Genomic DNA, 13,856 nt, shown 5'->3' with positions numbered 1-13,856 from the left:
TTGATCGACGGATTGTCGTTGTATTGTGTCCATTTTTGTGAGTAATTCTTGAAATTATTGTATACGGATGTGATGTTGAATGTCGGTGTTGGATTATATGCCGATCGATTGTAAATCGGTATTTGGGTTGCGGTCAATAGCTCTAATGCTTTCGGGGAAAACTTTTTTAATGGTCGCATGAGTGTGGGATATGGGGTGAGAAGGTAGTTTTCATCGGGATCTAGTTGTACTACATGGTGGCTATTTTTTAATCCACATGGGACTGCTGTATCCCAAAAAAAAGTTCTTCGTGAAAGTGTGTCAACAAAATGTACGTTATTTTTATAGAATATGGGGATACTTTTGTTCCATCTTTTCTCTTCAAAAACATTTAAAGGTGATACTTTTTTGGTACAAGTGTAATACCATAGGATGTTTCCATCATAGTCAATGAAATTTGATCAGTTTCCGGATAATAAATATCCTGCATAAAATATTTTTAGAACTGCTTGTGCAAGTGATTGTTAAATTTATGTTCTTTCAAGTTCGCATAACTGATGTAGTTTTTCAAGTTCTGATTATGACATTTCTTGAACAATTCTGCTTTTTGTATAATCTAATTTCATATCTAGGTGTACGTCATACTGAATTGCGCCAAAATAGGTGTTGTTCAGAAGTGAAATTTCATGTAAACCTGTATTGTCTTTATCGTGTGGTTTTATTTTTTCACCAGTGTTTCCTGTGTTTCTTAGAAAGTTGACTGGGATGTATGGTTTTTCATCGATTGTTGTATGATGTGTTGCAAGTGGATTTGTGAATAATTTTCCTGCAGTCATGTCAAAACCTTGTTCGTATTCAACAAAAATTTCTGAATATTGTGTTTTATAAAGTGGTTTGGTGTATTTACATGCAATTTCTGTTTCCCGGTAAAACGTGTCAATTTGTTTTCTATATTATGGATGTTTCAAAATTTGTAATTACTGTGTGCAATTTCTTCAGGGTTTACGTTTTCACAAGAATTTGAATCAACAAAAAATTTTTGATGGAATTTTATCTTGCTAGTGTGCATTTTTGCTACTTGAAATGTGGTACATGTGTCTTCAGGAAACCAAACAATTGTTGCTTGTGTTTGTGTAGTGGTATTGCAGTACCCCTTAGTCATTTTTGCAAGGAGCCTGATTCCTTGATAAAATATAGTGTCATCTTTTAGATCTCAAGTCAATTGTACTTTTTTAAGTTGTATTTTCCATTCAAAAAACATTATTTCTTGATATCCTTTATTTTTTGTGTCTGCTTTACAATTTGATGGATTGTTTATTCCAAGGTGTGGTATCCCGTTTTTATCATGAAGATCGTAAGTTAATCTTCCGTGTGCGCCGTGAAATGGCAATTTATCGTCTAGTCTAATATGGCCTTGGTATCTTTCAAGTTCGGCTTGATGCGCAGAGTCTGGAAAAATTTGAATTTTTACCAATTCTCTAGTTGTGTCTTTGTTTGATGTAAATTTGATGCTGTGAAGTTCGTTTTTACAATCGTCAGGGCTGAGATGTAAACGTCTTTCGATATTACTTTGGTAGAAAGATTCATGATCTAATCGATTTTTTTTCCGTTTGAGACTTGCGAACAATGTACTTTCTTTTCGGAAAATATCGCTGTGAATTTATATCCTGTTAGTGTAGTAGCTCGTGCTTTCGAGGTAGAGTGTAGCTATTAAGTTTGTTTTGTTTCTATAGCCTGTGGTTTGCATTCGCATTGTGTGACTTGATTTATTGCGTATTTATGTAGTGTTTTTTGTTCGTTTTCTTCACAGTCATAGTGTGTGACTAGTAAATCCTGAGGTCCTGTTCGGGGGGAAGGATTTTGATTTGGTTCTGAACAATTAAGAAAAAGAAGGGTCTGGAAAATGAGTATCTTTAAAAGATACATGTGTATGATAGTCTGAATATGCATTATAAAAAGTTATCTATCCAATTGTCTTTTCGGTGTATCTCTCGTATTTGTAGATTATTTCAGCTGTTATAAATGGGGGAGGTAAAGATTGAGCTATTATATTGGGAGGGGCTAGGGGTGATGGATGTTGAATTATATTTTAGTGTTAAGTTATCTTGTTGTAGTATTTGTATGTTATGTTATTGTATGTCTTTGTGGATATCGTGTCTGTATTGTAATCTGTTTAATGCCCAGTTAATTAATCTGCTGTTTTCGCGATGTTGACCAAAGAATGGAGGGGTTGCTACGAATGTATTCAATGTAATCGTAGGGGTATGTTATTAGACGAATGTTCTCGATATCGAGCGTTGAGATTTGTAGGAAAATTTAGAGGATATGGTGTTGGTGAATTTGACTTAGGGAGGGGGTTGAGGGAAGTGATAATGTTTCTGGTAATGATAAGATTGTGTCAGATGAAACGTCATTGGGGTCATTTACTAAGTTTGGTTGACCTTGAGTGAAGGCTTGTGTCATCCAATATGGGAGATGTTCTGTAGTAGCTGGGTGATTAAAGGGATTTTCTCGAACTTGTTCAGATGTAGGAGTTGAACATAAGTAATCTGATGGGATGTTTGAAGTGCTTGGTTGTGATGCGGTTGGGGGAGTACTTTGAATTGTACTGCTGGAGTACAAAATGATGTCTAAAATGATTTTAAGAGTTGAAAATGTTAATTAATATTAAAGTGGTTTCTGAAATTCATTTTTCTTTACTATTTAGATTGTGGAATGAATGTTTTATAATCTTTTCGTGGCTGATTTCGAAGTCGCAATAATTGTCTAAGCTGAGATTTTTCTTTTTGATCTTGTGGTAGAATTTTTTCTTCTAATTTTCGATGTTTTATTTCTGTTTGATGTATTTTTTTTAATCTAATTTTGCAGATGTTTGTTGATTAAACTGAGTTTTATTTTTTTTTTGTTCTAATGGTTTCAGGTTAGAGTGCATATCAGTGCTTTGATTTTGTTTGTAATCGGAATTTTTTTGAACAATTTTTGATCCTGTAGAGGAGTATAATTGAGTTAGTTCGCGAAGAGAGTGCTCTTTTGGATAATAAGGTAAAAGAATGTTTCTGTGTTGAACAATTTCTTTTTTGTCTGAATCTGCAAGTTTGTATGTTACATCAGTGGGTTTATCAATTATTTGATATGGTCTTTTTCGGAATGGTTGTAATTATTTCAGAAATTCCTTTTTGTGTTGTAAAACTTGAAATTAAAAGTTATGTTCCTATTTTTAAGTTTGTAGCTGGTGTGAATCGAGAATTTATTTGGGAATTTATATTTTATCTTTGTAACAGTTTTTTTGTTACTTTTTGATAAATTTCGTTGGGCTTTTTATCTCTGTTTAAAATCCATTCGGTATGTGTACCGGAAGCTAATTTTTAAAATTTGTAGGTGATGAAAGTGGTCTTCATCGTGGGTATGCAGCGGTAGGTTGTAACATATTGATTCTTTAGTGAGTTGACAATAGCCGTGTGTATTTTTTGAAGAGTTTGCTGTGAACATTATCGGTTTTCGTGACTTTTGGTTGAAAAACATTTCATATGGTACAGTCCTAAAATTGTTGTGATATTTGAATTATAAGGTAAAGAGGAAAATTATACACCAGTTGACCATTCAATATCCTGTGTCATTTCCGTTAATGAAACATCTGAGATATTCTTGTAATGAACGGTTCATACCTTCGACTAGTCCATTAGTCCAAGGTGCATGAGATGTACGTGGTTTATGTTTAAAATTATATAGGTGGCATAATGTGATAATTTCGTTATTTATAAATTCAGTGCCATAGTCTGTAACCAGGATTTCCTGTAATCCGAATTTTGCTATCCAGTGTTCATAAAGTGTTGTGTATGCCTAAAAAGCATTACAATGGGGTACTGGTTTAAGTGCTACGTACTGTGTAAACGCGTCAACTAAGACCATTATATATGAGTTTCCTTCTGAGGATGGTGATATTGGTCATTTGTATCAAATGATTTTCTGTGATTGCAATATAGACTTTGTCCTTTAAAGTCCTGTTTTTCTGCAATTGGCTTTTGATTTGGGTGAGGTTTATTTAATTGACAAGTAATGCAATTGTTGCATAATTCTTTAATCCAAATTGGTGCATTTGGAAAGTAAAAACTTTGAGTGAATTTTGAGTATGTTTTTTTTCTGATCATGAGTGTCCTTTAGTGTGTAATGAATGTGAATTATGGAACGCTATAAGCATCATACTTAAAGGTAGACAGGGTACTTTGAGATCAAGTGTTTGGTATCCTAAGTTGTTTGTATTCTCGTTTATGGAGGTATTATTAAATTTTCTGAAATATCTATGAAGTGTTTTATTTCTTAGAATTGTGATGTCAGCTTTATTTGGTTTGGTTTTATGTTTGTGCCAAAATTTTAGTTGTTTAATGATTAGGTCAAGGTTTTAGTGTTTCTGTAATAATTTAGGTGTGATTTTTTTGTGTTTTTGTGTTTGGTAGAAAAATGTTTTCAACTTCTATCTTTGATAGAAGTATTGTGTCTAGAAGATCATGGAGGTTAAAGACTTGATTTATAGTGTATTTTGAGTCGTTATTTAATGGGCCTAAAAAATTTATATTATCAGTCAAGTTTTTTTTTCTACTAGAGGGAATAGATCTTTTCTAATGATTGCTGTCTAATTTATTTCTGTTGAGTGTTGTTTTTAATCCATGATGAGTATGGAATTGGTTTAAATGTAGATTTATCTAGTATATCAGCTTCGTAGTGGTTGTTTTGACAATCTAAAAATAGTGGAAAATGATGTGGATTGTTTATTTGTGATTAGTTTATGTCAGTTTTACTGCATATTTGCATTCTAATTGTGGTGAAGTTTCATCTTTTGCGAGGAAAAATTTAATGTTTTGTGGTATCTCTACAGTGTTTTTCTTGTTAATAATTCAGGTGGTGTGTTTCTACTAAGAGTATCTTGTAGTGCAAGGTTTCTCCTGCTGTCCAAACTATATGTAAATTGGGGAACTTCATTAAAATTAATGAAAATCTATAAACTCTATGGTTTGGGTTCGATTTTTGTGTAAAAAGGAAAATAATGGGTTTATGATCTGTGATTAAAACTGTTGGATGTTTTGATCCAAGTATTAAAAATTTATATTCTGTAAGTGTATATATTATGGCTGTGCATTCTTTCATAAGAGTCGAGAGTCTAAGTTCAGCTTGTGTGAATAGTCTAGAGTTTGCTGAAACGAGGTTCATTTTATTTGTTCCATTATGGGATTGTAATAATGCTGTACCGATGCCAAAATTAGAGGCATCTCATATTGCATAAAATCGCTGATCGGGATCTGGAATTGTGTTTGAAATTTGTTCTGTGCGAAGAATTTTAATTTCTTCAAATCGTGTTTGGTGTTCTGTTGTCCATTCAAAATTATTCTGTTGTCTGAGGATAATCTAAAATGGTCTTAAGTATAATTGCATTTTATACATGTGTTTTTTAAGAAGTTTTTTATACCAAAAAGTTCTTGTTTTTTTTTCTGTTGGATGGTGGTTGAAGTTTTCGAATTGCATCTATACGAGATTTTGATGGAGTTATAGTGTTTCTTTCTATAATATGTCCAAGAATCTTTACTCGTGTTAGAGAAAAACGTGATTTATCTGGGGCTGCTTTCAAGTTTTCGTGTAGTAATATCTGATGATATTTTTGTAAAACAGTGAATATTTCGACCTTGGTTTGTGATTGCATAAAAACATCGTCTAAATATGTGATTGCATTTTTCTTGAGTATGAGTGGTCGGAAAATTTTACTCAAAAATGCTGAGAATGCTACTGGTCCTATGGAGTGCCATAGAATGATCTATTGAATTCATATTGTTGATTTCCGATAACAAACTGTGTTAATCGTTGTGATTGTTCGTCTTACGGCATTTGATTATATGCACTATTCATATCTGTTGTTGTGAAATATTTACTTTTTATTTTTGTGAGAATTATTTGAATTGTTCCAATGGGCCAATTACATTTAGATTCATCAATGAGTGAATTGAGATATCTCGCAAATAGAACTATTTTTTAATGATTTTCATTTTGCAGGATGATAACGGGATTTATAAATTTGTTTGCTCTTGATTGTTCTTCATTATTTACTGGAGAAATGATTTCATATTAATCTAGTATGTCTAATAGGCTGTTAATTTTGTCCTGTAAGTGAATTGGAACTTTACTCGCTCATTGCTTTTTGAAAACTGCATCAGCTTTTAAAGGTGAATGTAGTGGTGAAATTAATTTTCCAACATCAAATTTAGATGTCGCGTAAACGTTTGGGTTTTTTAATAGTAAATCGGCTAATTGTTCAATTTCTTTTTGTGTTATCTGAGAGTGTTGAAAACTGAACCTTGTTAAGAATTTTTGTTGTTCTTCTGTATATTTTGATATTTGAAATGTTGGTTTGAAGTAAGGTGTTTTCTTGAAATAGTCTGTGTTTCGTTTTTGATTGCTTATTATATTAATCATTGATAATTCTTCGTCAAGAATTGTTGATTGACATATATCTAGTAGTTGTAAGAACTTGTTTACTCTGTACGCTACTTCCTTAGTGGGAGAAGTTGTCGCGTTAGCTTCACAATAACCTAAGAGCCCTAAAGGTAGGGTTGTTTTATATGGAGAATTATTATAGACATGTAAGGAAATGAAGTCTGAGTCTGAGTTTTTCATGTACTTGGTAGATCAGATTGTTACTCGAAAAAATTTATCAATTGGTCTGAATTCAAGGTCAGAAATGTAGAGATGTTGTTTTTTTGTTTTTATCTATTGGTGAATTCGTTTGATTGAGAAGTTATAAACAGAGCATGCTAGTGATTTCAAGTGTTTTCGTTCCTGATTATATATAGGGTAAAATTTGGAGAAGAATGGTGATTGCTTGTTTTTTCTTTTGAAGAAGGTTAAAGCTGTTTTATTGATTCTTGTGTATTTATCTTTTATATGAGTTCTGCTGTTTAAAAAGTTAATCGTTGGTATACATTTAGTAATAAATGGGATTCCAAAGATATTATGTTTTATATCGGCGATGCGGAAGGTATGTTTGAATGGTTTGTTCAAGAGTCTGTTTTGTTCCACTGTTCGAGTGGAAACAAGGAAGAGTTGTAATTTTTCATACTTTGTTAAGGTTGAGCTTTGTCCTGTCGCTAGCCTGCTTGCTGTTTTTAAGGGTATTATTTTTGGATGTAAGGTTTTTGTTTCATTCTAAGTGGGAATGTTGATGATGTTCGATTCTGCTCCAGAATCTATTAGAAAGTCAATTTCAAGGTCTGGTGTTTAAAATTCTTCCTTTTTTGAACTTTCTAAGAGGAATGGAATTTTTTCTTCAGGTTGTGTTTCCTTTGGTAAATTTTGGTAGAACATTCTACAGGCTTTTCTTCTGTAATTTATTCTACTATGTTTTCTTTTGATTTTTTTATTTAGAGCTCTTGTATAATAGTTTAAAAGAAAGTGATCATGATTTTGATAGATATGTGAATGTATCGGTTGTTCGTATATACTGGGTTCGTAATCAGTTTCAACATGTATCATGTTAATTGAAATTGCATTGTCTGTGTCGCTTTCACTGATTCGCAATTGATGTGGTTTAATTGCATTTCTGTGCTTTCTGTATTATCAATACCAGGGGGTCTGATTGGATTTTTTTAGTTGTTTGTACCTGATTGATCTGTCTTTGATGTTTTGGTGTATTATTTCTAAGTTTTTGTTGCGAATCTGGATAACGTGTGTTTTTTCTATGTGGTGATTGAGAGTAGTTTCTTTGTCGATTGTTATAACTTGAATTTCGGTTTTGTGAATTAGAGCGTGATCTATTTTGGGGGTTGTTATAACTTATCTTTGATAGTTTGATCTGTTGTTAGAGTAATCAAGTGATCTATTGTTTTGATATCTTTGATGTCGATCATTTGAATAATTTCTATTCCTATTGTTGGAAAACTTTCTAATTCTGTTTTATGAAGAGTTTCTAGATCCATCATTGGAATAGTGTCTAGAGTGCGAATGGGAACTGGTTTCAAACGAAAGTTCAGGTCGGCTTGAATTCGATCTTGAATAGTTTTTTCTATACTGATTATTTCGTCTGTTTGATCGACTATATCTGTTTTGTGAGAAGTTTTGGAAATTTCTCAGGTTTGGTGATCGTCCTCTATAGTTTGAATGATAAGGTGATTGGTGTCTAGAATTATTTGCGTTATTTGGACGTGGTTTTCCGGAACTATTATTACTGTGAATGTTTTTGTTAGGTAAATTCTGTTCTTTTTTAATGTACTGATGAAACAATTTATTTGGTTCTTTTGTGGTTGTTAGAGTCAAAAGATCAAAATTTGTGACGATCACTTTTGTGGTTTATTTTGATTATCTTGCTGTTTTTGTCTGCATTCGGCAATGCTGTATCCATATCTTCGGCAATAATTGCACCATTTTTTGAATGATGGTTTACTTTTAAACTTTGGGCTTTTCTCCTAGAAAATTAAACTTTCAATGATTTTTTCAGATAAATCTGTATCAGAGTCGTGTAAATTATTTATTTGTGAATTTGTGGTTTGGATGTTATTGACCAATTGTAGCGTTAGTTTTTCTGTTTCTTCTAGTTTCTTTCTAAAGTCTAAGTCTGGTTGTTGAATGGAGGAAGAATGTGATGCTCTCTTTTTATTGCTATTTTTTGTAATTGATGTGTTAGAGTCATCATTAAGATTTCTGTCATCTTTGTATTTTTATAATCATGACTGTTGAGTGAATTTGCTTTTCGGACTAACGTTTCAATTTTTACTGCGAGTTGTTTAATTGTTTCATTCGGTAGTCTACGAATTTCATTGAATAAAACTCTTTGATGTTGTTTGTTTCTTTCAGAGTCAAATTTTTTTGAAAATTCTTGTGTGAATCTTTTCCTATCTGATTTTATTTCTATAGGTAAAACTGAAAACCATTTTTGGGCTGCGCCGTCAAGTGTGGTTCGGATTAATGATGTGCTTCTATGTATCCAATTTTGATGAAGTGGCGTATTTACTGGTTCAGGTCTTATATTTAAAATTAAATTTGCTTTGACTGCGTTCAGATAATCCTCTACAGAGTATTTACGATCTGTGCCTGACAACACCATTGGTGGCTTATTTGATGATATCGTTGATCCACCCATTAGATATGGATTCATAGTCATTTGTAGTGATTCTGCGGCATTTGGATTTTGAGAAAAGTTTGTAAGTTGGTTTTTTGTTATTTTATGTTGTTATGCTATATGTTGTAGTGGAATTTCGTTATGCACTTGAGTTGGTTGATAAGATTGTGAATTGATTGGATTTTGTGTTTGAAAAATATTATTTTGGAATGCTGGAATTGTTATAGGTTGTCGTAATTGTTCATCTCGGGTATATGGTTCAAAAATATTTGGTTGATCTATGCTGTATGAACGAGGTCTTTGGCTTGGATAAAATTGTTGAAAATTTTGATTATAATAATCTTCATCATTTGATGGAAAACGGTTAGCTGTATGGTAAGGAGGTAGGTATCGATTTTTATTATTTTTGTTTTGTTGAAGAAATGGATAATTTTAACTTTGATCTTGTGAAGTTTGTGGATAATCATTAGAATTTACTGAGTTTGATGATGGTTGTTGTATATTTTGACTTTGTGGGTATAAGTAGTTTTAGGTATTTCTACTAGAAGGTTTAGTTGCTTTTGGTCTATTTACATAGTTAGAATATGTTCTGTAAAATTATTTCTATGTGATGTTCTTTGTTTTTGTGATGGTTTTATCAGTGGTCTAAATGTTTGGTAATCCATATGAGAGTATTTTGGAGCAACGGAGGGTTTCTCTGTAGATTGTTTTGTTACCTTTGGTAATACTGGATTTTTTGGTTTTGGAGTTGCCAGATTTGGGTGAATAGGTGAGATAATTTGTTGCGCTGTAGTGGTTATTGTTTCAACTATTTCTTCAGTTACGAAATGTGATGGGGTTTGAATATCTTGTTCTGTAAAATTTCTAGTTCCGTTTAAGTTGTCTTGTTGTAAGAAAAGGGAATTTAAACTATTGTCTCCTGCTCTATCGGGAAATAATGAATTGTAGTTTAAAGGTGTTGCGTCAACTGTAAGTGGATATACTTTAATATAATCTTTGTAAATAAAAATTGTCCTAATTGCTTGGCTTGGTATATCTGTAGGTATATTAATAAATGATGTATGGGACCATTAATGGTCCCAAACATAATCTGTTTACTCTGCTAAAACAGTATCGTCATCTGTATTTTGTGGTCTAAAGTCTTTTCTTGCTAGTGAAAAGAGGTCAATATTATGAGCAAAATAATCAATTATGAACCATGTTAAGATTTTTTGTAAATCGTGTTTAACATGTTGTGTGTTGTCATTACTTGTTAGATTTTTGCGCATTGCGTTAAAAAATTGAGAAAACATTCCAATTTCGTGTCTTATTGTTGTATATCGAGATGTTTGAACTGGTAAATCTCCTTGAGATTCAGTTGTTTCTAATATAGATAAATAGCTATAAATAAGTGAAAATACATCGTTGGTGAATATTGAATTTGCTCTTTGTGAGTTTTGATGTTGTATATTTTTTATTTATTCTGTGAAAACTTCTGTGATTTTTTCTGAGAAAATTCAATATCTACGTCATCTGTTTGAATTAGATATCTGTCATGAAGTGCATTTGGTGAACTGATTTCTCTTGTATATATTCCGTTTTGTTGTGTAAGGTTGCAAGTTCTTTTTAGATAGTGGCCAAGGAGTTGTTTTTTGATTTTTACTTCGGGAAATTCCTTTGTACATGGACTATCTGCTTTTTCAAATAAATTTGCGATTAAATTCTGAAAAAATTGTACTTCTCCTCTAGCTTCAGCTAGTGGGTCTATTAAAATGGGAGAATGGAATTTTCTTTGCGGTTTTCTTCATTTCGAATCATTTTTGTGTTTTATAACTGTTATTTTCAATGTATTTTTTTTTGAAATTTTCAATGTTTTTTATTGGTTGATTCCAATTGTATAGACGTATTGGTTTGTGTTTGCTTTTTTATGACTTTTTAATTCTTCGTTTTCCTTTTATTGATGATGGTGATATGGTTTCTGAGTCAGAAAAATATAGTTGATCGTCAGATTGATGGTTTTTTTAATTGAGTCTTTTAAATCGTGGAGTTCCTGTATTGCGCTTGTTCCTGATTCTGAGACTGCGTTTCTTTGTTGTGAAAGTCGTTTTCGAATAAATTGTTTTCCTTTGCTTATAATTTTCTTCCTAAGTGTTTGTCGTTTTTTTCTTATGTATCTAATTGTTTGTCTGTGTGGTGTGATAACAAGGTCGTTTCGTCATTAATTATACAGTTGTGTAATATATTGTTTGTTTATTTCCTAAAATGTCTCTTGACATAAGGTTTAGGATGATGGATACAAGATTGGGATTAGTAATTTCTAATGTCTTAAACTGTTAGTTCTTACGATTTTTTGTGGTTAGCTTAACTTGGGTCATGTATTATAGGGTTAGAGAGAAGAGCATATATGGATTCTTGAGAATTATTTTAACTTTCTCGTGGCTAATTCTAAGTTAAGATAGACTTACCTAATCTTACTTAGCGGTAGTCATTTGTGATCAAGTGTTGGAGAATAGTAAATTGATCCACAAGGTTCAGGTATAATTAGAACACAAGTAGTTTGTTAGATAGTATTTTAGGAAGGACTTACTAAGCTTAAATGCTATCTTGGGTCAGTTAAGAGGTGGAGGTCAAGTGAAGGATGAGTAACAGAAGTTCTTCACTGTTTATCTTAATTAGAATGGTTAATTTTTGAAAAATTTCTGAGAATTCTGGGTCTTTAATAAGGGTTGGGTAGTGAATCGACCTTTGGGGTCGTTAGACACTAATTAATTTGGGAGCGGGAGAACAAAATTATTCTATTAGACCCAAGGATAAGCCTTGATGGTCAGAATATTTAGGTAAAATTAGTTTAATTTAAGATCCAAGGGAAGCCTTGATGATCAGTTTTTTAAATGAAACTAATTTAAGTGAAAACAAGGAAAGGCCTTGATAATTTTTTAATAAACGATTAAGTGAAAGAAAAAGGTTAAAGTTTAGTTTTGATGATGTTAGTGTTTTTGAGATTTGCTGCTATGCTTTAGGTGATGAAGCTGGGATGAAATAATGATATATATATTGACAATTTATGCTTTATACTAACTAATTTTTGTATTTTCTTACTTGAAAAATATTTCTTCCAAGATGTTTTGAACTTACTGCAGATTTTTGGAGAGAACGAGTAGGGTTGTTTTTATCGGTCGTTTTTGTACAATTATTAGGTTGAGTATCATTAAATATTGTTGAAGATTTTTCTTCAAAATTCTATGTCAGTAAAGGAAAGTTTAAATTTACTGCTAATATGATTCTAAATATAAAATTTTGAGTCGGCTTTTGCCGTACGAGCATGAAATCTATTGGTAGCTTTCTTCCTAATCGTATGTCGTCTCTTGTCCGAGGTCTTCTTTCAATACCGGGTAGTTCTCGTATTGTTCGGAATTTTGGCTCTGATCTATTGAGTCGTGGAGACATTTCTACTAAACTTTTGTCATATAACATTTTTTTTAAATGTTGTATTTGTCTAATTCTAATCTAATGTTTTGGTTAATGTTTCTAATCTATGTTGGTTAAGGTCTTGTTCGAGACTTTTGGTCGCACCAGATGAGTTATGACCTATTGGTTATACTCAAAGAGTAATTTCAGATAAGGTACACCGTCTGCTTGTCACGCTATCTTATTTTCGGCCGGATAGATTCGTGCAACTTCTTATTCTAATACCAATCTTAATCATACTCTTATATCTCCTAGTCTCAATAGATCTAGAGTATACTGGTTTGATACGAGTCGGTCCCTTTGGAGAAGGCAACTAAGTTCTAAGTTAAAATCAAATCTCTCTGGTGCTGAAATTACAAGTAAATTTCAGCACTTACAAATAAGTGGGTTGTTAGTTCGATGGAGTATGACTGATTAGTATTCAGTATTTTATAGAGGTAAAATATCAGAATAATATCCAATAATAAATTCTAGTTTAGATCTGGTTTCAGGAATATCTAATCAACTTTTCCTTAACTTTTTGTCTTATCTTAACTTAATTCGAGAAAAACATGTTTAAACTTTCAAATTTTGGTTCGTCTTTTTTCGGATTACTTAAATAAGCACTGTATATCTCCGAATTTAAAAACGTTGTCCATTTACTTTGTTAAAAGCTACTTTAAAAATGGACCTCTCTGAAAAAAGCGCAACCATTTTTTCATATCTTTTTTGACGGATCCATGCAGTCTTGAGAAATCGGTTGCATTTTTTACCTCCTCCATTGTCTCAAGCAGGGGCGGATCTAGGATTTTCCCGAGGGGGGGGGGCGGATTTTCAAAAAGTTTTCAAAAATTTAAACGAACTTTTTTTTAGGTCGACCAAATTGATTTTTCGAGTTCCGAGCTCTTTTAAAACACTAAAAAGACTCTGTTTGGGCTGAAAAAAAAACAAGTCAAAAAGTCGTTTTTGGGCACTCTTTGAAAAATTTTGACAAAAAATTGCGTTTTTTGGCGCGCGCTCCCCCTCAAAAAATAGTATATATGGGCACCTTAGGCCTCTCAAAGTTAGTATATATTGGCGCCGAAGGCGCCTTTAGAAAAATTTTAGGGTCGGTCGGCCCTAAACGGATTTCTTTGAAAGTACCAAAGGGGGGAACCTTTGGGTCGGCAGGGGGTCGAATCCCTGAGAGGGAGAAAGCGTCCGCGGACCCCCCCCCCCCCCGCACCCTCTAAATCCGCTCCTGGTCTCAAGATCAAAATTCTTCTCCGGGATTTTAAACCTTTGCTTTTTTTATTGGACCAGTTTCATCCAAAACCAAAAAAAAGCCCGATTTCTCTTTATCGGCAAAAAAGCT

General features: G+C 32.6%; 1 protein-coding gene across 2 annotated transcripts in view; it reads right to left on the bottom strand.

Annotated features, from left to right (window-relative positions):
- The window catches only part of LOC134843763 (sodium-dependent noradrenaline transporter-like), a 74,827-nt gene that overhangs the window by 22,277 nt on the left and 38,694 nt on the right, over nt 1-13,856 (bottom strand). The gene's annotated exons all lie outside the window — the stretch shown is intronic.

Source organism: Symsagittifera roscoffensis, chromosome 4 (assembly GCF_963678635.1).
Source record: "Symsagittifera roscoffensis chromosome 4, txSymRosc1.1, whole genome shotgun sequence".
Classification (NCBI taxonomy): Eukaryota; Metazoa; Xenacoelomorpha; order Acoela; family Convolutidae; genus Symsagittifera; species Symsagittifera roscoffensis.
This window is presented reverse-complemented; position numbering and strand designations above follow the sequence as displayed.